A 23,709-nucleotide genomic window follows, 5' to 3' on the forward strand; every position below is an offset into this window, starting at 1 on the left:
GCTGACTGCTGCAAGTTAACTTCAGCTGTGTGCTTGTATATGACATCAGTGATGTCACACTGTTTATCCAAATGACATTGTCACAGGAAATAGCTATTATTAGCCCAAACGTTTCCCTTTTAGGAATCTGTTGGAACCTGATCCTTCCTATTTGAGTTCATATTGATACAAGTCCCTGAAAAGGTCGTGCCCTTTTACGGCAAAATCTTTTGCCTCTCTTTTTTTTGCTTGAAGAAGCAAGCGAACAACACCTGAACATAATTACGCCCTCTGTCTTGCAGATGACCCAAAAAAGTATTTATCCTCCAAGAAAGTTATATAAAGTCTCTGATCTAGAGTTTTTGTAAAAGGGATATCATATTAGGAGTCAGAACAATTCCACGAAGTTCAGAGGTGGTGTGAGGAATTATGAGAAAATTTGTGTAGGGCCAGCCTATGGTTCAGTTAGCTTGAACCCAACTATTTGGAGCTGTGAAGTCAGAAATTTCTGCAAGAGTTAAGAATCTGTATGCTAAGTATACAGTTCGATGATTGCTTTTGTTAGGATAGGCTATCTGACATTGAATGAAGTGTAGGAACATAGGTATTCTTTTTGTCTGTAGCTGTGTAAGAGGATGGATCTGACTCTGAACAAATCCAAATTATAGGTTTTTTTGACTTGAGGTCCAGCTGTTTTTTGTACCTTCTTGAGCCCTTTTAAATGCAATGTTAAGACTTAAAACATATAGTAGAAACAAGGCTTAGCATTGAAAATGCTGTTTTCAGTTTTCCTTAACGAAAAACATGCTATGTTGTGGGGTATAAATTCATGTTTGAATTACATCTCCTTGGAGAGTGATCTTAATGCCTACTGATGAAATTCAGCACTTCACTGATGCTTGAGCCAAAACAAGATCCTTTAGTACAAGAATTGTTCAGTCATTCTCATCACTGCAGGGCGAAAGATGATACCTTATATAGTGCAGTTTACTGTACTAGATCAGGATTAGAGTTACTTCTTCAATTCTCATTGTCGATTTGGAATGGATGCATAGGATTGTGCAACACTTATGCCTGGAGAAGAAGCCAATGTATGTTAGGATTTATTCTTACATTATCAAATCATCCTTTGATCCCTTAAAAGGTTAAAGAATATTTTATTGTCCTTGAGATTTTTATATGTCGACAGACACAAGCATTTTCCCTGATGTAATGATTCAACAAGCAAAGTTCAAATGATCAATAAGAAACCATAATTTCTGCAATGCTGCCTTATGTGCTCTGTCAGCAAACAAGGAGAATGAACAAGGATTCATCACCTCCCTGGAGAAACAGGACAAATCAGTAAGGCAACTGGAGGATTTTTTTTTTTTTTTGGCTGACATCAGATCATAGGAATCCTTGCCATAGTTTGTCTTAAGTTTGCCAGAAAAATAAGAAATTGTAGCCTGTCGTTCTAGAATGGTACATTTTTGGAATACAGTGCAGATTGTGCACTTCATCTCTTCAAAATAAAACCTTTTTTTTCTTCTTCTGTGACACTCCTTTTTAAATCACAGGGGTGAACACAAAGGCCAACTACTTAGTGTATTTTGCTAACAGATCCCTCTCCAGGGAAGAGGCTCATGAACCAAGATTTAGTTCAGAAAAGAAAATAAGCCTAAATTACTATAATCAGTGAATTTTTGTTCAGACCGATGGTAAATGAGCTGATACCTAGAACTTTAATATTAGTATCAATGTTTAGAATGATGCTAAGGATCAGACGGGTAAAGAATTTGCAAAATATCTAAAGCCTTCTTAAGTGACAACTGTCCATTAGGAACAAATAAACATCATTTTATTGCAAACAACAGGGGCACTGCTTCTGTGGCTCTCCTCAGTATGTGAAGGATGTTGGACTTTTTTTTTCTTCAGGCTTAGTCAATAGATAGAAGGCCTGTAGGAGAGGTACCCATTTGTAAGTCAAAATCTGGATCTATAATCTGTCAAGAGGGTCAAAAACGTGATTACAGATGATAGCATGATTACAGTGCGTTACTGACTTCTGTAAACTCAAGATTAGAGGGGTGTAGTGCTTGTGTAACTAAGAAGCCTTCATCTGCTTATTAATCTTCTAAGCAACTTTAAAAGTTAAACTTTATGTAGTTGTTCCTTTGGCTTAAAGCTAACTGTGTTTCTGCATAGAATGAGATGTTACAAGACAGTTTGCTGTGTGGTGATAAAAAGCTGACATGTTTCTACAGTTCATTTATTTTGTATGTTTTGTATGGCTTGTAGAGCAGTCCTCCCTGTCGTGACTCTCTCACAGCCTGTTGACTGAATGTATTCTATGCTTTAGACTGCGTTTTGGTGTTAAATAATTGTTGATAGCTGCTTTTCAGTAAACCTGTTGTGTTTTAAATATATTTAGAACTTGTCTCAGTTGGTCTGATACTGGAGTCAGAACTCCTAATCAAATATTTATTATTTCTTGTAATTGTTAGAGGTTTGTGAATATCCCACGTATTTCCACCCCCAGAAAACCTGAAGAACTTACCTTTCAAAACCACTGTTCAGTAGCAAACCTTTTAGTGGGCTGTGGTTAACCATGCTGTTAAATGGGCTCTTTTAAGTTGGTTCAACCACCTATGATTTTTGCGTAAAGCTTCCCCTCTAGAATTCTGCCAAAAACTAATAGTGTGAGACAACTTGAAAATAGTCTGGCTACTATATGCTTATTATTTGGTTAGGTCCAACTTTAGAGAAATACTCTTAGGTCTTCTTTGAGATTATTTCTTCCTAACCAAAATTGTTTGATTTGCACTTAACTTCCAATAATCAGTACTAATAGAATAATTCAAATGGGTCAGTTTATTATATGACAATGAAATAGATCCAAGTCAGGAGAGACCATTACATCACTTTATGTGACCTCTGCAACTTGACTTTATTTCAGCTAGAGCATTTTATCCTCAAGAGATGTGCCACAATCAGGACCATGATCCAGATATCTGTATGTCAGGGAACTGGCGGGGTGAAATATGCCCTTGCAAGCAGTCTGGAGGAAGACTAAGGTGAAATCCTACAAAAATTAACACTATTGATCTTTGAGAAATATTTCTGTCAAGCGAATAGTCTGCCAGCCATTAGAGCATTCTTTACGGCTTGAAGAGGAAGAGATACCTGATCCTTTTCCCTTGGCGTCTATCTGATGTTTGGTAATAATTTGTGAAGCCAGTTGTGCGTTGGAGAAGAATATTGTTTCTGATCTGCTGTAGGAAGAGGATCCTAAGTTTGAGAACTGATATAATTACTGCTCTACCACAGACCTGCACGTGGTGTGAGAATGTAGAAAGCAAAGCAGAGCTGTTTATTTTCTCAAAAGCTGCAAGAGAAGATTTGTGGAATACATAGTTTCACAAAGATACACACGTGAAGGCTAAAACGATCCACTAAACCCATATTACTCTTTTTCACATTTTGGTCCTTCCCACCTGTTATTCACTACTGCTGTAGGCTTTCTCAGGAAACATGTTTTTTACATGGCCTTCAGAAGTATTTCATAGTGCACTCTCTTTAGAATCTATTACCTCTTTAGAATCTATTACCTTTTGAAGAAGTGATCCTTGGTAAGTAAAGAAAGACTAGAGAGGTTAAAAAGGAATCTCATATTTTCACTTACCTTTAATTTTCTCTGGAATAATTAGGAGTTGTTTTATCTGGTTAGTTGACTATTAGTAAAAATAAACTAGAGGAGAGAGAAGGCAAGGAAGGTGTCAAAAATAGCTGGAAGTATAGTTGAATATAATCTATGGTTATAGTGAATGATTATGGTAGGCTTTTCAGTGGAAAAAAAGGCCAATTTTTATTTCCAAGGATTAGAGCACATAGCTTTTATTTAATTTTATGGTAAGGCTTTATGTTATTTGTCTTAATCCAGCCTCATAACAAGCAGCAACATGTCATCAGAATTAGTACATAAATTACATTTATTTTTTCTTTGTTTTGCCCTTTTTGTATCAAGCCAAAGAGAGCTGGGCACTCTTTTTACCTTTTCTCAATCCATGGCTCATCTTTTTCAGTTTGGCTTTTGGGATGCTGCTGTTTGCCTCCTCCTTCCCAGCTGTTCACTAGAAGATTCAGGACTGAAGCCAATTCATTTGCTTTCCTACTTTATTACCAAAAATGGCAAAAATTTGCCAATGTTGTCATTTTCCCACTTCAATAATAGATAATAAAGTTGCACGTGGGAATTTTTGCATATCTTCAATTTTTTGAGTGTGGGTGGAATACTATTTCAGGCTCTTACTCTGAAATGCTAAAACATGAAAGACTGTATTATGGGTTTTTTTTTTTCATGATAACCAATATTTTTAGCTTATTTCTGATTCATCTGAATCCAAGATAAGCTATCAGAGGCACAGAAACAAATGGTCATGTATATGCCCTCGGTTTCCTTTCTCTAAACACCTTGGCAAGACAAAGTGTTTGAGACACTTGTTGTGTACAGAAGAGGGGGCAAAACCCCCCAAACTTCTGGGAAATGTATGTTTTTTCTTCTTGCATTTTACCAGAGGAGGAAGTTTCTTGACATCAGCTGTAACTGAGTTTGATAGGAACTAGTTTATATCTGTGGAGGATAAATTCTATTGAATTTAAAGACATTTAAATTCTATATTGTACAGGGTGTTTTGTTTTAATTGTATTTTTAAATGCTGTACAGCTTTATTAGAAGATGTTAGGATGAAATTTTTTTAAAAGACAAGTGGAGAGCAAAGATCTGTTCAAGTTCCAATACTATATCCAGGGCCAGGTATGGACAATGTGAGGAATTAGTAAAATAAATTATCTGAAAGTAATAAACTCTGGCACACCATATTGCTGATGTGAAGGGATCTGTAGTCTTCACACCAAATTAACATTGAATAATGTAGCGTTTGTGTGCCTTCCCGCACACAGGAAAGTTGGCTTTGCGATGTAATCATATGGCTTCCACTGTTCCTCCTTCAGATTAAGGTTGTCTCCACCCTTATTAATGAAAACATGGCTATAAAACAGTTTTGTTTAAGAAAGACTTAATTGTGAGTTACTGTAGATTTTAATGTGAAAGGGGAGTATGACATACATGACTCAAGAATTCCTGTAACTGTGCATATAATCTCCAAGAGCTAAAGGACATTTTTGTAGAGGAGATGTAATTGGATTTAAATAATTAAAAAAAAAAAAAAAAAAGAAAAAATATTAACTAACCTATCCATTAATTTATCTGTTAGGTTGTTGGGTTTTTTTTAAGGCAGAAAATGTTCATCTTTTGTTCATTGCCATCAGTAACAAAGCTCGTTGTAATATAGACATACCCGCTATGCCTTGAGGATGTACCCCTGAAAAATGCAATGCAAGTGTTTTGACAGAGAGCAAAGCAATTTTCCCTGTTATAGTCAATGCAACAGGGTGCAGATGTGTGTGGGTACTTCAAATACCCAGGGACAAGACCTGTGTTGTGCAGGATGGACGTGCAATGGCAGGGTTTTCAGGACTGTCAGCTGGAGGAGGTACTGGCTTAGCAGCAGCTGACTTTTCTGACCAGACTGTCACTCTGAAAGAAAGAGCTCAGCTGCTTCCTACATGAGATTGATTGCCCAATTTTCATTTATTACTGTGGGCATTCTTGCATTCTTTTACATTTTCACTGTGCAAATCATCTTCCTCAGAATAATCGAGATCAATTCAAGCAGTCAAAGATGAAAGACTGAAAACTGAGGTTTATTACAATAATTAGCAGCAATATGGGGTATTGGGCGATGGGTGACAGAAGTCCAAAACTAATCATATTGATGAAACAGATAGATAGTGGAGTGTTCCTTTACCACTAAACAGTCACGTTGCTGGGGAATGTCAGCAATTAGGTGCTAGGATAATCAGGAGTTAGTGCTTTTGGAATACATCTTGGAGGGTAACAACTCTTTTAAATACTTCTCTTAGCATTCCCAGTCATGTTGGTATGTTAATATTTTATGTTTCTGAAATCAAATGCCTTTCTGAGGTAAGAAATAAATCTCTTGGCCTCCTAAATGTATTGACTGAATTTTAATTTTCCTTCTAACAGCTTTGTTAAAATACATTAGATACCATTTAAAAATGGTAATGTGTCACAGGAATATGTAATACAAGAAAAAGGCTAGGGTACTGACTGATAGTTCAAAGATTTAACCTTTGTTTCTAGAACTTATCAGCCTCTACATTTAATCTTTAAAAGGACAAATTTTAGAGGGTGCCTATTTTGATTTTCAAGAAGGGATTGGGTGCTGGAAGAAGATATGTAACTTATTCTCTCCTGGAAAAGATAAATACTTCTCTGACAATTCCATGAGGTGATCAGAAGAGAGTGTTCTCCTTCCACAGAATGTTCCACCTCAACGTAGTTCTTTAGGTTACAGGGTTTAAGCAGCTGATGTATGTGCCAAGGATAGTGTACTGTAGTGGCAATGAACCTTTAGTCTGTGGGCCACGTGTAGCCCCTCAGGACAATTGACCCAATCTGGTTTCTGCTTCTGAGAACTCACTGCATGGTGGGACATGTGACGAAGATCACTGCTTCCTCGTGGCTAGCGTCTTTCATGACGGTCTCTAGTGCTTCCCTGATACACCACTGTGCACAGGCTTTTTCATCATGATGCGTGCATGAACACAGACACAGACGCACACTCACACACGCTTTCTTGGTGTTCCAGACGTGCCTGATAAAAGTGTGTGTGCTGAGTCAACTTCATGGTCAGCACGGATTTCTCAAGAATAAGTCCTGTCAAACCAACTTAGTTTCCTTCTGTTGAAGGGTGATCAGTTTAGTGGACAGAGGTGTAAGAGGTGAGGTCTGATATTTCATCTGTAATACTTTTACATGTGGCCTTTTCAAATTCAAACCAAGGAAGGGTAATCTAGATGAAACTGCCACAAGATCAATGCAGAACAGTTTGGAAAGCCATACAGTGTTGATTCGCTTCTAAAATGGAAGAATGTATCAGGTGAGTTTCTGCAGGGATTTGCCCCAGGACTAGCACTATTCACTGCTTGCATTAATGATCTGGATGATGGAATACAGAATATACTTATTAAATTTACAGACTGCACCTGTCTAAGAAGGATTAAGAGGTCTTGTAAGGACAGAGTTAGAATTCAGAATCATCTTGAGAAATTGATTTGAAAAAATAGGATGCTGTTGAAAGGGAACAAGTGTAAGGTAATGCATGAAAAAGAAGGAAAAAGAAAAGCATGGGTATAGTAGAAAGAACTGTGTGGATAGCAGACCTGCAGAAGGGGATTTTGAGGCTATAGTGGATTACAGGCGGAATGTCAGCCATGTCAAACAGATACAAAGGAGGAAAATACTATACTGGGAGGTGTAAACAAAAGTGTGGGTTGTTAAACATGGAGTTATCCCTGTGCTCTACTCATGCGGAGCAACCCTTGTGTTCTACTCAGCCCTGTGTGTTCTAGTAGTGAATTCAACTCCTCAAGAAGGATGTGGACTAACCTGAGAGAAAGTCAGGTGGGGAGCAATGAAAACCAGACTTACAAATAATAGTTGGGGTAAATTTCTGCTAGATGTTTGTATTTTTAGCTGTAGATACAGTTGTTTTGGAGAAAGAGAGTAAACTTGAACTACTTTTTCAGATCTTTCTGATCTGTGTGGTAAATTTAGTAGCTTCTTGGAAAAGTCAGCTGACATGGTGTCCTGGAACGGACACCTGAACAGATCATCCAGCACCCTGACTGCAGTGGATGCACACGTATGAGATAGCTCACGTGAATGTACGTGAGCACCGACTTTCCAGCAAGTGTCATGTCTCTGACACACAACGCTACCAACGTGTGCTGTAGTCTTCTCATAGAGTAGGGAACATGGCCTACGGTCCTCTCCTGCACAAAAGCAAGTGGCCCACCCAGCCAGAAAGGCTGGACATCTCTACAGTTGCTTTATAATTTACAGTCAACATGACACTCACATTTTTAATGGATTTGAAGTTTCACTAATGGAAAATACTTGCTACCGTAAACAAAGTAAATCACCTTATTGACAATTCAGTACTGTGTTTCACACAGTGATAAGTGTGTGAATCTGTTGGAACACTACCTGACATGGGTCCAAGGACATTCAATACCAGCAGTTTGCTTTCTCATGTACGTAGCCCAGCAGCATGTTGTGAAGGTGGAAGAAAAAGAGGGAGTCATTGTGGTTTGTCAGAATGCTGAAAATGACTTTTTTAGGTAACTGTTACCTGGAGCCCTCTTACCTGCAAGGTCATCAGTGGCTGGCCATGGTAAGCAAACCACAAGAGAAATCAAGATAACATTTGTGTAGGATAGAAGATGAAGGAAACTTTGAAAAGAACTAATAAATGAAAATTCGCTGAACAAAAAACATCTCAGGTTTTAATTTAAGAAAACAAAAATGTTAAAATAATTGCTGGTTGGACTGATGAAATGGACATTATGTAGAGCATTTTTTAAGTAGAGCAGGGAAGAATTTATGCTCTTGGAAACAGAGAATGGTGTCTGAGAAAAGCGCACTCCTTTGACAAGTGCTGTAGAGATGCAAACTTGAGTAATTTATTTTCCCAAGTAAAAGTATATGGTTCAATAATGCTAATCCTTCAGAAACATATGTAAATCTGTATGTTTAAACTATGAGTTGGTATTTACTAAAGCTTTTAAATTAGAGCATGAGGTTGAAATACAGTGCATCTGTTTGTGGTTTGCTGGGACTCTGTGCATGTCTAAGGAATGCTCTGCACACATTGTTAGGAATAATCAAAGAGAAACTCTGTTAGCCTTTTGAGGGGTAATGTTCTTCTAAGATACTACAAATAATTTGAAGGGATCCAGTCAGGAATTTCTCTCAAAATATTTGTGCTCTACTCACCACACCCACTCACTCACTTAATATAAGATTCTGTTGAAAAGCTTGCGTGCAGATGTAGAGATAATAGAGTTATGTAAAGCAAGGGTAGACTATAGCTCACGTCTTAGGAATTTAAATACAGGTTATGGATAGATCATTTTTGTGTAAGGTGGTTAACACATATAACCTAATAGGTTTTCAATTTCTACATTGGAGATTGTTTCTTGAAAATATGAGTAATACTGGAAATCAGTGAAGATGGACCCAGTACTTCTGTAGGTTGAGTGGAGCTGCAGAACTTTATCAGTAAAGGCACAATGTAAATTTATACATAAAAATGTCTGTGCACTGCAGAACTTAACACTTGCAGTAACGCACTATCATACTACATTAATAAGCTGAAGGGGACAGTAGACAGTTTCCTTCAATTGTCAGTTCCCTAAATCTCTCCCTTCTATCAGCTGTACCTTTTCTCCACTGGCGATAGTGTCATTATGTTGAAACTGGAATTGTACGGTCTTTATCTTAACTTGTTTAGCGTGTGACAGCATTATTAAAAATGTGTGATCCACTTGAACACAGATAAAGGACAGTATTACATACTGAAGATCTGTTTCTGGAAATTCCTCTAGACTTCTGTTAAAAAAACAAATTCAGTAGATTTCAGTCATCAGACATTTTGGCAACAGTCCATGATTTAAATGACATTTTGATCGCTATTCAGGATGTCTGGCTGACCAGAAAACTAAGACTACTTCTTTACATTTATCTTGGTAGTTAGAGGTACTCAATTATGTATGTATCATGTAAAAGATAAAATACTAATTTCATTTTCTCAAAAAGTGAGTATCTAACATCAAATGAAGTCCTATTAACTCATCTAGTGTCTAAAAAAGACCTTGTGCATAGTTGTATGTATCTTTTAATACCTTTACTTTTTGTCAGTCCATGTGGCTTTATTTACTGGTATATAACTAGAAAAATACAATTTTTAGCTCAACTGTCATGTATTGTTTAGTCCTTGTGCATGCTGTTACTAATGTGTGCATGTGTTTTAATGGACCAGTTTATTCAGAGATAGTACTAAGTTGCAACATTTAATCAGATTAGTTCTTTGTATTCATGATAAATCAATAAACATCTCTCTTATTCATGTACATTACCCAAGTTTCAAGCAGAAGGAAAGCAAGTACCAAGACTGAGAAACCTTTATGCATCTTCCAGAAATGCCCTGTGCCAAGTTTCGTATTTTCATTGTTTCCATTGGTTTGCATAGCAAAGATACTGTTGCTCTTCTCTGGTATTCTGTATTTTCTGTTTTGAGCTGAGGGATTGGTGTTTTCAGTAAAAGTTTACCTGAGTTTGAGCTGTCCCTCTACATTAGATAACTCTATAATCTGCATTACCAGAATTCCTTACAGTTCCTGTTGCTGTTATCCCTACAGCACCTTCGTGACAGAGGTGAAGTACCAGCACCTGTGCTTTGCAGGTGAAGAACAGAGGCCCAGAGAGAGGGAGATCATGGACAGATTTCCAACGCTCCTAGGTCTTGCCACGCACAGTAAGGGTTGTGGCAGTGAGGAGTGTCATACTGGGCTACAAAAATGGGGTTCACAATGCCATTTTAGTCATCTAGGTTCTGCACTCAGTGAATTAAGGACCTAAGAATGAGATTTGCAGCAGAGAATGTCAGTATATAAAAACTGAACCTCAGCACACGTTTGCAGCTCTTCTAGGAGTGGTTTTGCTAGAATTCACTAGCCTCTGCCTTTCCTGAGCGTAAATACCTGAGGCTTCCTTCTAGGCATGGGTGACTGCTTGCTTAACTACACAAGGGATGAAAAAAATGAAGGTGCTGGTGAGGAAGTGTTAAAGCACTTCTTCAGGAAGCGGGAACGAAGGCCAGCGTCATCCTAAGCCTGAAGGGCTTTGCCCTGTGTCTCATTTGGGAGGGAGTGACCTGCCCTCGAGCACCAGGCAGGGCTGGGGTGGTCGCACACTGCTGTGGCTGCCAAAGGGCTTGGCACTAAGGCATGTCACTAGATGATCTTTTACAGGCTTATCATTCACTCGTGCAGACAAGACAACTCATTTGTGCTTAGAGGTTGGATCTGCTTAATAAAGATGGTATAGACCCAAGGGATGTGATATTCATAGGTCAAAGGGAAGAATAACTGTAGTCCAGTGTGAACAGTGTATCTTGGAAGTTCTGGGTTCAGCTCATTTTGTGAATTTAGGCCTCAGTGACTTGCTGAAAATCACATCTTAAACTGCCAAGTCTGAACTCTAGTCAATGGTTTGGTTTTCCTCTCTATAACTTAAAAGCAGACTTAAGCCATTGAAAGAATTGCTGTTTCACAGACTGTTCATTAACTGTGTTGCTATTACTTCTTACCTAAGAATTCACACGGTTGAAACTGATTTTAAAAATAAGCTTGCCCATACTCTGGTGACTTAAACCTGCCAAGGGGAAGGGACAGCAAACAGCATCTTTCTGTATTGCTTCCTTTCTGCTGCTGCTCTGGCTGTAATGCAGAGGCAATTTAGTTACGTTTTTTTTTTTTCCTCACCCTTTCTTTTTTTTAATCTCCCCTTTTTTTTGCTACTCAAAGTTATTTTTTAAAATAGAAATAGAGAAGGCAGAAGCAGTGATTGCTGCAGGGAAGTACTATGGAAACCTGTCACGACAACAGTTTCAAATGCAAGCGAATCTTGAGCTGTTTACAAAGTCAAAGTATTTGTCAGATACTAGTGTCTCCTCTAGAGGCAGAGTTGGAGAGGAAGGAAGTGTACAGAGAGGTGTTGAGGAGAAAATACATATTCTTGCTTTTCACTGGGGGAAAACGCATTTCTGGGCTCAGCCTTGCAATTATATATTCTGCAATGTACCTGGGACCTAAAATTGCCCAATTATTTAATCTGTTATAATGCTGTGCTAGCGATATTGTCCTTTATGGTTGATTAGACACATTTGATATAAAATCTAGCTTGTAAGTGTTTCCAACTGTTTTTTGTTTTTGTTTTTGTTTTGTTTTTTTAAAGAAAACATGGGCAGATGCTTCCCTTCTTTGAAGGAATTGTTGACGAAGCTGAAAATAAGTTACTGGAGGTGCATAGAGCACACACAGCAATAATTAAATAAATATACCTTTAACATACATTTTAGTTGTGGATGATTGTCCATATTTTCCAGATGGAAAATGTGAAGCATGATGTGAACGTGTATTAGATCACAAGTCACTTGATATTTGTTCTCTGTGCCCTTGCTAAAGAAAACACCATCAAATGCATTTTCTTGTTATTAGTAAAGCATGTAGAAGATAAAAAATGACACGAGTGTGGTACTGCTAGTAATGTTATGATTGATAGATTCACTTTGGTCTCCTGTTACATTCACAGTGCCTTTTAAAACTTGCTAGTTGTTTCAGCACTATGCTGATGCATAATAGTGTGCATACATCTATATATATACACATGTGTGAACGTGAATGTTTTTGAATTAAAATAAATGTTTGCAATGCCAGTGATTAATCACTAAAATACAGTGTCCAATGGCACTACCTGGGGATATTCTGAAAATGTGCAGTGAATTCAAATGCCAAAGTATTTCATCTCCCTGCAGTCACTTAAGTTCCTTGGCATATTTTGTAATGTTTGTTGGTCATGTTCGTTGCTACTAGAAGTACTGGAAAGCAATATCTGGTAAATAGAGCATACATAAAGGAGTTTCTTTTTTTTTTTTTTTTTTTTTTAACTTAAAAAATGCTGCTTTTCTTAAAGGATTATTAAGAAAGAAAGAATAAAAAGACTTGGTGGAGAAGTCATTCTAAAGTAGTAGATTAATCTTTTGTACTGTGTAAAAGTATGAAAATAGAGACTTTCTTTTAAAATTAACAGAGGTTTTGTTTTCACATTTTGACTTACATTTTTTACTACTGAGTTGTAAAGCCTTGAAAATAATAGACACAGTGATAGCCTCTTTTGTCCTGTGAGATCAGGATCTTTCAGATTTTGGTGGGTCTGTGTGCATTTATTAAAATATGCATACTGAATTAGAAACAGATTATGGGATTGTGCAGACTTTGGCTGCTTTCAGCTGTGATACAGAAAGCTTTATATCACTTTGCCATTGTGCACTTGCCCTACATAGAGGTAATTTAGGAAGCTTAATGCAATTGATGTCCAACTGTGAAACAGTACTTTTGTAAAAGTAAAATTCTTCACTGCTCCTAGCCTGTGTAAATGGTTAATTAAAGTGGATTGACAGATTATGTGTCTGGGTTTTTTTCTTCCATTTTTTTTTTCCTGTAGGTGTTTGTGACTCATAAATGCAGAATTAGACCGAAAATCTGTGACTGGATAATGGAGTATTTGCAAGTACTTTACTGCACTTTTCAGTGCAGCACAACAAATAGCCTGCACTTTCCGGTGTTTATTTGTAAGGATTTATTATTGTGTGGCCCTGCTAATCCCATCATTTCTGTTCCTGTTTTTATGATAGTGCAAGAAAGTGGTTTATAAATAGTTTCTGTAAATGGGTATTCCTGAAAATACATCTGATCTGAACAATATTTTTACATAACTGTCCTTTATGGTAAAGTAATAGGTGAAAATTGAGAAGTCATTAATGTTTTATATCCCTTCGCTCTGCTATGAATCATCACTTAGCTGTTTGCCGAAATCTTTGTGTTCTGTTTAGTGACAATTTTATATGAGAATCAGGTGGATAATTCACTCCTTGTCCTTTTCTTTGAAGGTTCATCTTGATTAATTTGGCCAGTTGCCAACAAAACGTTACAACTTAATCTTCCATTGTAGAGGATGTTTTAAACACCTATTAACTTAGAGCTCAATAATGCTTTTCGAAGAATACAGACAGCTTAACTGGTCCAAAAATTGTAGATATTAAATAAATTCTAAGGAATTAGTAGCTATGTGTTGTGTGTGTTAGGGAAAAAAAGTCAGAACACCTTAGAAAGCTATCAGAAACCACCTTGTGTGTTGGATCTTCCCATTGAGCCTAGATGTTTTGAAATATGAAACACTTAGTTTGCTTTCATACCAATTAGTAAATGTCATTTGTGATCACTAAAAAATTATTCCTCGTAGAATATCCGTCATGAAAACACAGGAATGTTTAATAATATTGAGTTCAGCTTTCTTTGCAGACAGAAATTATTTTAAATTAGAGGCTGCTGCATAGTCTGCTACTGGGTTCTGGTTGTCCATCTGTTTAGGTGGTTTCTCTGGGCTAGAAACATGTCAGCCATTATGTCTTGGACAGCTCTGACCACACTACAAAACTGAAACTGCACGAAGACTAGCTAGTACCTATAAGGGCAAGAAGGTATCTGATTCTAATGCTTTTAAGATAATTAATGCAAATATGATAATTGATTCATCCATTTATATGCAGAGAGGCATGGGCCACTGCTATGAACAGCTCAACTGTGAAAGGCTTTGTAAATAAAATATGCTGTAGGGGGAGAATGGAGGAGACTGAGGACAGTATGTGTCAATATGGAAACTGGAAACTAAGTTTAGGAGTTGAAGGTAGCTCCAAAGAGACAGATATGAATGGAAGGAGCTGTTACGAGAACAAGACTACAGAAGGGCTGGAGGATGGAATAGGAGATGGATAAGGCGGAGCTGTGAAATAAGGAAGTGGTGTTTGCCTTGCTACAGATCAAGAAAGGCAAGCTAACATTAGATCTCATTGAAAATAGTTGAGGTAAGATTAGAATGAGAACCACAGAGGTTTTTCTTTGTCAGACATTGCAATGCTTTAATTACATGGGTCTAGTCTTTATAGAATGAGCTTAATCAAAACCGAAATCAGGTAGTCTTCTTCCAAAGTCCTTGTCCATTCGTGTTTTATACCAAATTGATTAAAATGATTTCTGATTTGGTTTAAATACTCAAAGGTAAACAGCGTGTATGAAATTCTACTAGGATTCCAGGGATGCAACTGAATAGAGACTGACCCTGGTTTTGGCTGGGTCTCTCTATAATCCATCCCAGTCTTTTTAATTGGTATTTTCGTGTATCTGTCTCTCTTCAAAACTAAGGCTACACTGAGGTTCTTTCTCTCCAGATAAGATAGTATGTTATTGTTAAATGCCTTTCCCAGACTGTAATTCTATTTGTGGTTTGTACTGTTGACTGTTGATTGTTAACAGGTTCTGAAATAATGCAATTAAGTGATCCAAGAAAAACATATAAAGCATTAATAAGCCACATCTGCATAGAGAAGAGTGAAATATATGATCGACTAGCCATGATACTCATCTAAATAAGATAATATAATTCATTTTGCCTTTTTCTTGGGTTAATAATCTGCACTTTGTCTTAATCTTTTCTGAAAAATGGGTGTTTCATCGTGTTCTTGATCTGCTAGTCAATGCCACATGAAATTCTGCATTATCGTACATATGGAGGTGTTCTTATGGTAACAGAAGATTTAAAGCTTTGGCTTAGCTTGAAATGGCATACAGAACTGAACACTTTGTTGCATTAGAAAGGGGAAATCTTGCATCAAAATGCTGCAGTTCCTAGGTGATGAATAATGTCCTCTGTGTGGAACAAGTTATGCACTTAACTGCTTATTCTTCTCCTCTTTTATCTCCCTTCTTTCCGTCTGCAGGTATCACCCCCAATAAGTTTCTACTTGTGTGAAGGTTTCAAAATGCATCACTGGCAGATAGCTGAAGTGAGGGGTGGGAACTGACTTTTTTCAGTAGCAAAAGTGGATCCCGAATGCATGTGCTAGCTGCAGGCAAAACCAGGCACAGTATTTCTTTTTCTTTAGATGACTTCAGGTTTTTTTCTTCATAGTAAAGTTTTTGTATAATATAGCTTTGCCCATTTATTTTTAAAGATACTATTCATTTATTTTTAAAAAGACTATAGAAATACAAAATGTATTTCTTTAAATGTAGCATCTGTAACAGAAAGAGGTCAGTCTTGTCATGCTTCTTCCAGTGGACAACTTTACAAGAGGACTTGAAAGACTGATATTACTATCGGGGTGGGTAACACTGCCGACACTGAAGAAGTGTTGTGAGGTGTGTATACAGATGCTTGCTCTCTTTCAAGCTGGCCTCAGTGAAACTCAATGAAAACGAGTGCAAGAGTCCATTGTTACATTTTTCTGGAACCGTAAGCAGAACTAGGATGGGAAAACGGAGCAGGAGAAGGATGTCTTCTGGCTCATTTGAATTAGCCTATCTCTGCCTTGGAAGGCCCTGAGCAGCCTGGTCTGGTAGACCCTGCTTTGAGCAGGGAGGTGGGTTAGGTGACCTCCAGCGGTCCCTGCCAACCTCAGCTATTCTGTGGTTCTATGATTCTTCACCAAATTATCTGCAGACCTGAAGTTTCCTGTAGGTGGGTAATACAAGGAATTTGAACTTTGTATTAGGAAGAAAGAGAGTTTTGAAATGTGATCCAGCAGTGAATCTGGCATTGATCGAGGTCTTCTGTAGTTGAATATGAAAATAATAACTGAAAAGAATTTAAAATAAAGCAACTTTTTAAACTTCATTCCTTTTAAATATTTGAGGGCACTTCAGAGCTGTCGACAATATGTGCACAGATTCCAGAAATGAGATATTGTCACTTGCATAGGTAATTATTGCCTTGTTGCAAAGACTAGCAAGAGAATGAGAAAACCCAGATGGCTTTTGGTAGATATTTAAATCCTTTGGAGCATACCATTTAAAGGATAGTTTGTCTGAAATTCAGTTTTTTTGTAAACAGAGAAAAAAAATGTTATAAACCTCCCGTAGCTAATTCCCATTCTTAATTGTTAAGACTGACTTAAAAGTAAAACCTGGCATTTCTGGTTTGTAATGGCTTTGTTCAACCACTTAACTAAGTGAGCACGTGGATAATGATATTGTGAGGTGGGAGAAAACATCTGGTCACAAGCTGCTGTCCAAAGATCAGAATTAGTAATGAGATTTCGTGTCCTTGTACTTCTGTGCTTCAGTAATGGACTTGAGTCAGCAGGTGCAAGTCGAGGTTGCACAAGGACAGGAGAGGTGCTACAACCTTGCCCTCTGCTCTCTGGCCTTCATCAGAAAGTGATAGCTGTGTTTTTAACAGAGAAGCCACATCTTCAGATTAATTGGCCAACTGGTTCGTTATTGATGAGGGCTTTAGAGATTGGTCAAGTTGCGTAAGAGGTGAGAGAAGCATTTTAAGAAGCTTGATTTGGCTCAGATGCCACCATTTCCTTGTTGCCTGTTAGTTTTTATCATTTTGTATAATCTCTACTCTGAATTTATACTCTTTCTATACTCAAATACAGCATTGTAGGATAAAGTTTGTAATTGCTGTGTGCTAGTTGATCTAGCTGATCTGTCCTCAGAGGTGCCAGATACTTTCTTTGAAATTGCTGTCACATTGATAGCCTAAGGCTTGGTAAACTTTGGAATATTGCTTGATGTTTCATGAGACAATTCTTTACAACAATTCCTGATGCCTTTCTGTTCCATTAGCTCTTAGCCATCTGTTGCTTTGATTACACTATTACAGGGAATAAGTGTTTTGGCAAGCTATTTAGCTGTGTTGAAAAATCTTGTTTCTTTGCTTTCTAGTATTTTATTGCTGCTGTTTCTTTTTTTTTTTTTTTTTTTCCTTCTCTCAACCTTTATAGTGCAATGCTTCTTGTTATTTACTTCTTGGTATTCTACGAAACAAAAGTCTGACCTAGTTTGAGGACATGATGAGGTTTATGGCTGTTTATGGCTGTGCTTTATGGGTGTTTTCCTTTCCTGTGAAAGTCCTTCCCCCAAAAGAAGTTGTGTATTCCAAACATGGGCTGACAGAATGTAGATATTATAACCTTACCATATTTAAATGTTTAGCTTTGGGATTCTTGCCTCTTAAGGCTCAAAATATGCTCTTCTACAGTCCGGCCAATGTGTTATGTCAGTATTACCTTCTATAGAAAATTATAACATCTTAACCTCTCACTCCTTCCGACACTGCAAAGGTCAAAACAGGAAGAACTGGAAGATCATTAGAAAGAAGTCTGTATTCTCTGGCTTTACATTGTCAATTTGACCTTTTCATGTATTGCTCAGATTTTAAAGATGAACAGAGTAAAAGACAGATGGGGTGATAATGAACATAGAGACGTGCTTCCCTAAGTAGGTTCATTTTTAGGAGTTGTGATATACCAATTAATTTTTTTAAGGCATGGGCTTTTGGAAATGAAATTAAATACTGCTTTTAGACCACAGCTGAATTTCATTGGCATTTAATTTCTACTTTTAGTTTTTTGTTAATTTTTCCTGCAATTAAAATAGCTGAGTAATACTGCAAAGCAAGAATTCCAGCAATTCTTAGTAAATTATTAATTCTGCTCAATAGATCATTTTGCCTTGGCCATGACTGAGGTGGCTGAGTTTCCTTCACTGCTTACTTGCTTGAGCTCTTTAAATTGAATTGCAACTTTTCCTGGAGTAACTTCTCACTTTTTTCACTTTTGGTGTCTGTAAGAGATGATGAAGATCTACTTGTAATTGGTAGCTGCAAGTGCTTACAAACCCTTCCTCAATCACTTGTTCTTCAATTAGTAGTACTTGTCATTAGGGTTAGTAACGTTATTTATGGGAAAATTATTTGAAGGAGTCAGTGTGTTGTAATGGTAGCAAGAGGGGAGAAGGAGTAAATACTGTGAGTGAAGATCTGACTGGGGATTTTCAGCCCCACAAAGGGTTTTTTTGAATTATTTAACTGACCTTGTAAAGCTGTACTGTGTTGGAAGTTGCAGCTGCTATATCATACAAACAAAATGAGCTGTGTGAAGTAAACACAGAAAAGTAACTGAAATAGTTCCCAATATAGTAAATCTACTATCAAATGAAATTATTTAATACTAAATGCCAGTCAAAGATACTCAGAAGTATTCAATTCTGGAAATTGTTTTTGCGTTTACTCCAGAAGGACTGCAATAACCTTTTGTATTCCCTGTCAGAGAATGTATGTTAGCTTACAAGTCTGGTTATGTCAATGTGTGTCCTGTTCTAGGGTTATTGTCCTTTAATGCTGATTTTTTCTTGATGGCTAGGGAATGTTGCGGTTTTGTTCAAAATATTATTCATTGTATTTCTGCTTGCCACATTGTCAGACTGCTCTGTTGAATTGATACCTGGACTAATTACTAATTATGGATCTTCCTTCAGCTAAGCAACATATGTAATTCTTTTTGTACTGCGTTATGCTTTCAGTGTTTGTGTATGGGACATGGTAGACGTTTTACCACATAAGAGGTAAGGATGAGGCAGCACACTGAAACTACAGCTGTTGAGTCACATGTTTATGTACACGTATATATATAGTGAAAACTTTCTGTTGTGTTCCTGCCACAGCCTTTCCTAAACAAGGTCATCTGTTCTCTGCAGAATAATAAAGATTTTCAGTCAGAGTCGCTGTTCTGCTTTTAGTAAGCAAAACAGACATTAGTAGCTACGGAACATCATTTCTAAGTGAGGGACTAGTCCAAGTTTGACTTCTCCGTATGTGGTGCTTCCAAACTGTCATGTGAAAGAACATTTCCTCAGAGAGCTGTTCTGATTATGTGGCGCAGGCACTTGTGAAATTTAACTGCGTGACAGTTAGCAATTAGATTTCTAACACTACTTCTTTATGAAAGTAGTTGTACTTGTCACAGGTAGTATTGACCATAAATATTTTGGGCAATTAACACATCTTCATTTGAGAAAGAAGTTGATAGTCCACACAGGTGAAAACCCTGCAGCATGGGGTCATATGGACACATTTGCACTGGATGAAGAAATAATTGATGATGTGGCATTGCCTAAGACAGCACTGGTTGGAGAAGAAAAGTCCACATGGTGAATCCCATACCCTGAGAAGATAGAGTGTGAGTTTGGAAGCTGTGTTTGTAGCACTTGAGCCAATTAGTTTTGCCTGTCATCCAGGTTTCTTATTTTTGGTTCAGCCTTATGCTAGGAATCTTCCTGTCCCCAAATTAGCTCAGTGTCATCACCACGCTCCCTTGTGAGGAGCAGGCTTGCTTGTCCAAGCTGCGTTTCTAATGATGAAAAAGAGTATTGCTCTCTATTTAGCCATGCTTGCAGAAGATTGTTCTGATAACACTAGGCACAATCATAAAATAAAAGACTACAATATTGGACATTATAAAACAGTTGCAGTGTTGGCAGTTGACAGAAAAAAATGACTTGGTTCCATCCTAGAAGGTATTTTCAAATTAGAAATGTGATACGTATTTATTTAAATCTCTAATGACATTTCTATGTAGTCTTCACAGAGTTGTTATCTTTGTGGGAAAGGAAGTGACCAAATGGGTTTCTGCTCTGTAGAATGACTGTAAATGTCACGCTGGACTGGACAGCATCTTCTGGGTTATTGAGTCTAGTCGCCTACTCTTGAAAACAACTACATGATATAATTGTGACTGCGTGTCACTTATTTTTCTTCTTGTCTATGATGGTTTACAGAACCAAATGGGATGGGATAAAATGAATCTAAAATGATGTTAATAAAATGAACAGTTCTCAGTGATAGAGAAAATGAGCAAATGTGTTTGGTACGAACATCTTTTCATAGTTGCTGCTGAATGCGTATCTTTATGTTTTGCTAAAACATCCATGCCTTGTTTCAAGTGGTGGCTAATATCACCCTTCTGACCAAGCTATTTAATGTATTGTCTGATGGATGCTGAGAAGCTTCAATGTTTTTAAAAATCTGTGAGAGTTGCTTTCGTGGTAGGACTTGCTTTTGAGCAAATTGATCCCCCCCCCCCCCCCCCCCCCCCCCCGAACTGATGATTCACTGAGTCTTCCTAAGCTCTTAAATTTGTGGAATTTATTTTCCATATATCTATAACATATTATGTTGTGACATGCCAGATGGAGGAGTGCTTTGAATGGAGAAGGGTATTATTGGTGGACTTAACTCCATCTCTCTTTAGCTTCCTGCTTCATTATAATTTTTGCACTCTGAAGATCACTGTCATTAGTCTTCGAGTAGGTAGTGTTGTAGGCCTACAGTTTGTGGGGTCATGGTTTTATTTCCCTTGTGTATGGTTGTGTTTATACACATTAGATTATACTGTACTGCTAACATATTATTAAATGCTGTACTGTTTTTCTTTGCCCCCTACTCTCTTGATTGCCATCTTAAAGTTTATGGCTTATGTACAAATATTTTTAGGATGCTGATTTGTTGTGTAAAAGGGTATTTTCTTGTCAGACACTACCTTGTGAGAAGCAGAATTGTGTCTTGCTGTTACTCTAACTGCCCATACATTTTTACATAGTAAAACCAGCCTGCTTTGTGTTTGGTAAAAACTACTACTTCTGAGCCTTCAGTTACAAAATAAGACACTTAAAACAAAAAGGAAGATAGGATCTTGCAGACAGAGATCCTAAGGAGAATACTTACAAATTGCTAAGTGTAGTTGCCTGCAGTGGCAGACAACTTTATTATAAAATACTGCTAATAAACTCATTAAATTCCATCTCAAAAATAGTGATATTATTTTCCCTATTGTTCCTGATGGATAGCTGTTCTGAATATTATTCTCTGATGTGATTCCATTTTCTGTTGCAAATCACTTCTGTAGTCAGTTTTTTTTTTACCTTGAATGCATGCTTTCCATTTGATAAAAATTGTGGCAATCTTTTGAATCTCAGAAAGGTTTAGCTTTAAGCTTTCTCAGATAGAAGGAAAATACTAGGGGCAAATTCTTATAAATAAAGTCTGTTGGTAGTGGCAAATTCTGCAATACTGATTCTCAAATTTTTGTCCAGTGTGTATTAATGATAAACAGTCTGATTTTGAGATCTGTATGCAAGCCTGAAAATACAATCATTTGTTTTCTTCCTGCTTTCCAACATTTTCTTTCCACATAATAATTTTTGTCCCAAGAGATGCTCCATTTTTTTTTAATATATTGTCTAAACCTAGAAACTATCTGTGCATAAAAAATGGAATTCTCTTAGGATTAGTGATAAACCAACAATGGACTTTATATAGCCTGTCTGGAGCATATAAAACACAAACTGTTTTTGAGGAGAGAAAAATACTATATATGACAAACAAAAAAGATATTTTATTGTACATTGTCAGGGTTTTAATATCTCTCTAATTCCTGTTATGCAAGATGAATACATGAGCAGAAGCCCTCTGTCCGTGGCCATGTCCACAATTTAAAGCAAATAAGACATAGGCCAGCTGCATAATCTTTGTTCTATTCTAATTTTAACTTTGGTACTAGATTTGGAAGATACTTTGAGTGAATGGCAGGTTTCCCCATAATGATGTGTTTTGGTTATTCCCAAACTATTCCTAACTTCAGAATGAATTGTTTCATGACTTTTGGCTAAAAATAGTTCTTTTGAAATGTAGCTCAGGCTCTGTTGGAGCACATTTTTGTGTCTTTCTCGACCAGTAGCTGCAGAGTTAGATGTGGGAGCTCCTGAGTTTCATCTTTTGTCTGAAATTATTTGTCCCTATACTGCCTGTTTGTCAGGAAAGTAAGTAGCTGACCATCTGACCATTCAAGGCTGGATAGTGTCCTGCTCACCTTTTGATGCGGTTCTATTTTTTTGTTAGTTAATATATGAACATTTACTAGACTCTGACTGAAACCTGGTTGAGTGCTCTTACTACAGTAGTAACGTATTGATTTTATGTTACTGACTTGCTGCCTGATTTTATAATTGTGTAAGTATTCTATAAGAAACAGAACAATTTCAACAGGAAAGACTGGTAAATGAGGTGACTCTTTTCTGTCTTCGCTTTCCTTCCTTTCAGTTTCATTCTCTTTCTTCTTTCCAGCTTCTTTTCAGTCTATTCCCCGTCCTCTTCCCATTTATATTTTCTTTCTCTTGTTCATTCTGTCCCCAGATTCCCTCCTTGCATTACACTACTCTTCATTTTCTGACATCCCATTAATCTTCCAGTCCTTATGGCTTACTTTCCCACCTCCACAAGCACACCCACAGGATACTTAGAAATTTTACAGCATACCCAGTTGTCAAAAAGCTAAACCTACAAGTCCCAGACCCATAATACTATGCCGGGAATGCTCATTAACTCCCACACTGTTTGGAAAAAGAAACTGGTACAGTTAGTATAAGGTCTGCAAACCATAATACATGCCTAATACTGCTTCGCTTTCCACTAAACCTGGAAACTCCTCATTGGAGTTGGGGTAGGAAATGGGATTTGGCTTTTTTGCTTCAACTATGGTTCTGATCTTTGCAGAACCCTAGGAAGAATGACATGAATGTGTAGTTATAGTGCTGTGACCTCTGAAACACTAGGTTTGAGGAGAATGCACTGCTCATCAATGGATCAAAAACCTGTTGCAGTAGGTGGATGTACCAGCAAGTGGATCCTCAACACAGCAGCCTCATCATAGCTTTACTGCTGTGGTAGCAGTGCAGGTTCCTCACACCTGAGAGGCAGATGAGCACACCTGCTTTCTTTGACTCAAGAATGCCCGGGTAAGAAAACTGTGACCTGGGGAAGATGAAGCAGAGTTGCACTGGTCTTGCAGGAGACCCTTTTAATGCTAGTGGCTGCTACTGCTGCAGCCACCAGCAAGAAGTGTGCAACGGTGTAAGGTCTCACTGCCAGATGAGAGTCAAAGTGGGGTTTCTAGTGGGACACGCCTGTGGTCTCAGATGCTTCTGTCCAGTCTGGGGGCCAGGATTTCTGCCAGACCATGTTCTTTACTGCTGGCAGAAGTCACTAAGAAAAATGACAAAAGACTGCATCTCTAATGTGTGTATGATCAACTGATTGCCCCCTCCACTAATTGCCTGTGAATGCTAAATAAAAAAGCAGTA

General features: G+C 37.6%; 1 protein-coding gene across 1 annotated transcript in view; it reads left to right on the forward strand.

Annotated features, from left to right (window-relative positions):
• COG5 (component of oligomeric golgi complex 5) overlaps window positions 1-23,709 on the forward strand; it is a 191,228-nt gene that overhangs the window by 99,440 nt on the left and 68,079 nt on the right. The window lies entirely within an intron of this gene.

This window comes from Platalea leucorodia (genome assembly GCF_965183815.1).
Source record: "Platalea leucorodia genome assembly, chromosome: 4".
NCBI classification, from domain to species: Eukaryota; Metazoa; Chordata; class Aves; order Pelecaniformes; family Threskiornithidae; genus Platalea; species Platalea leucorodia.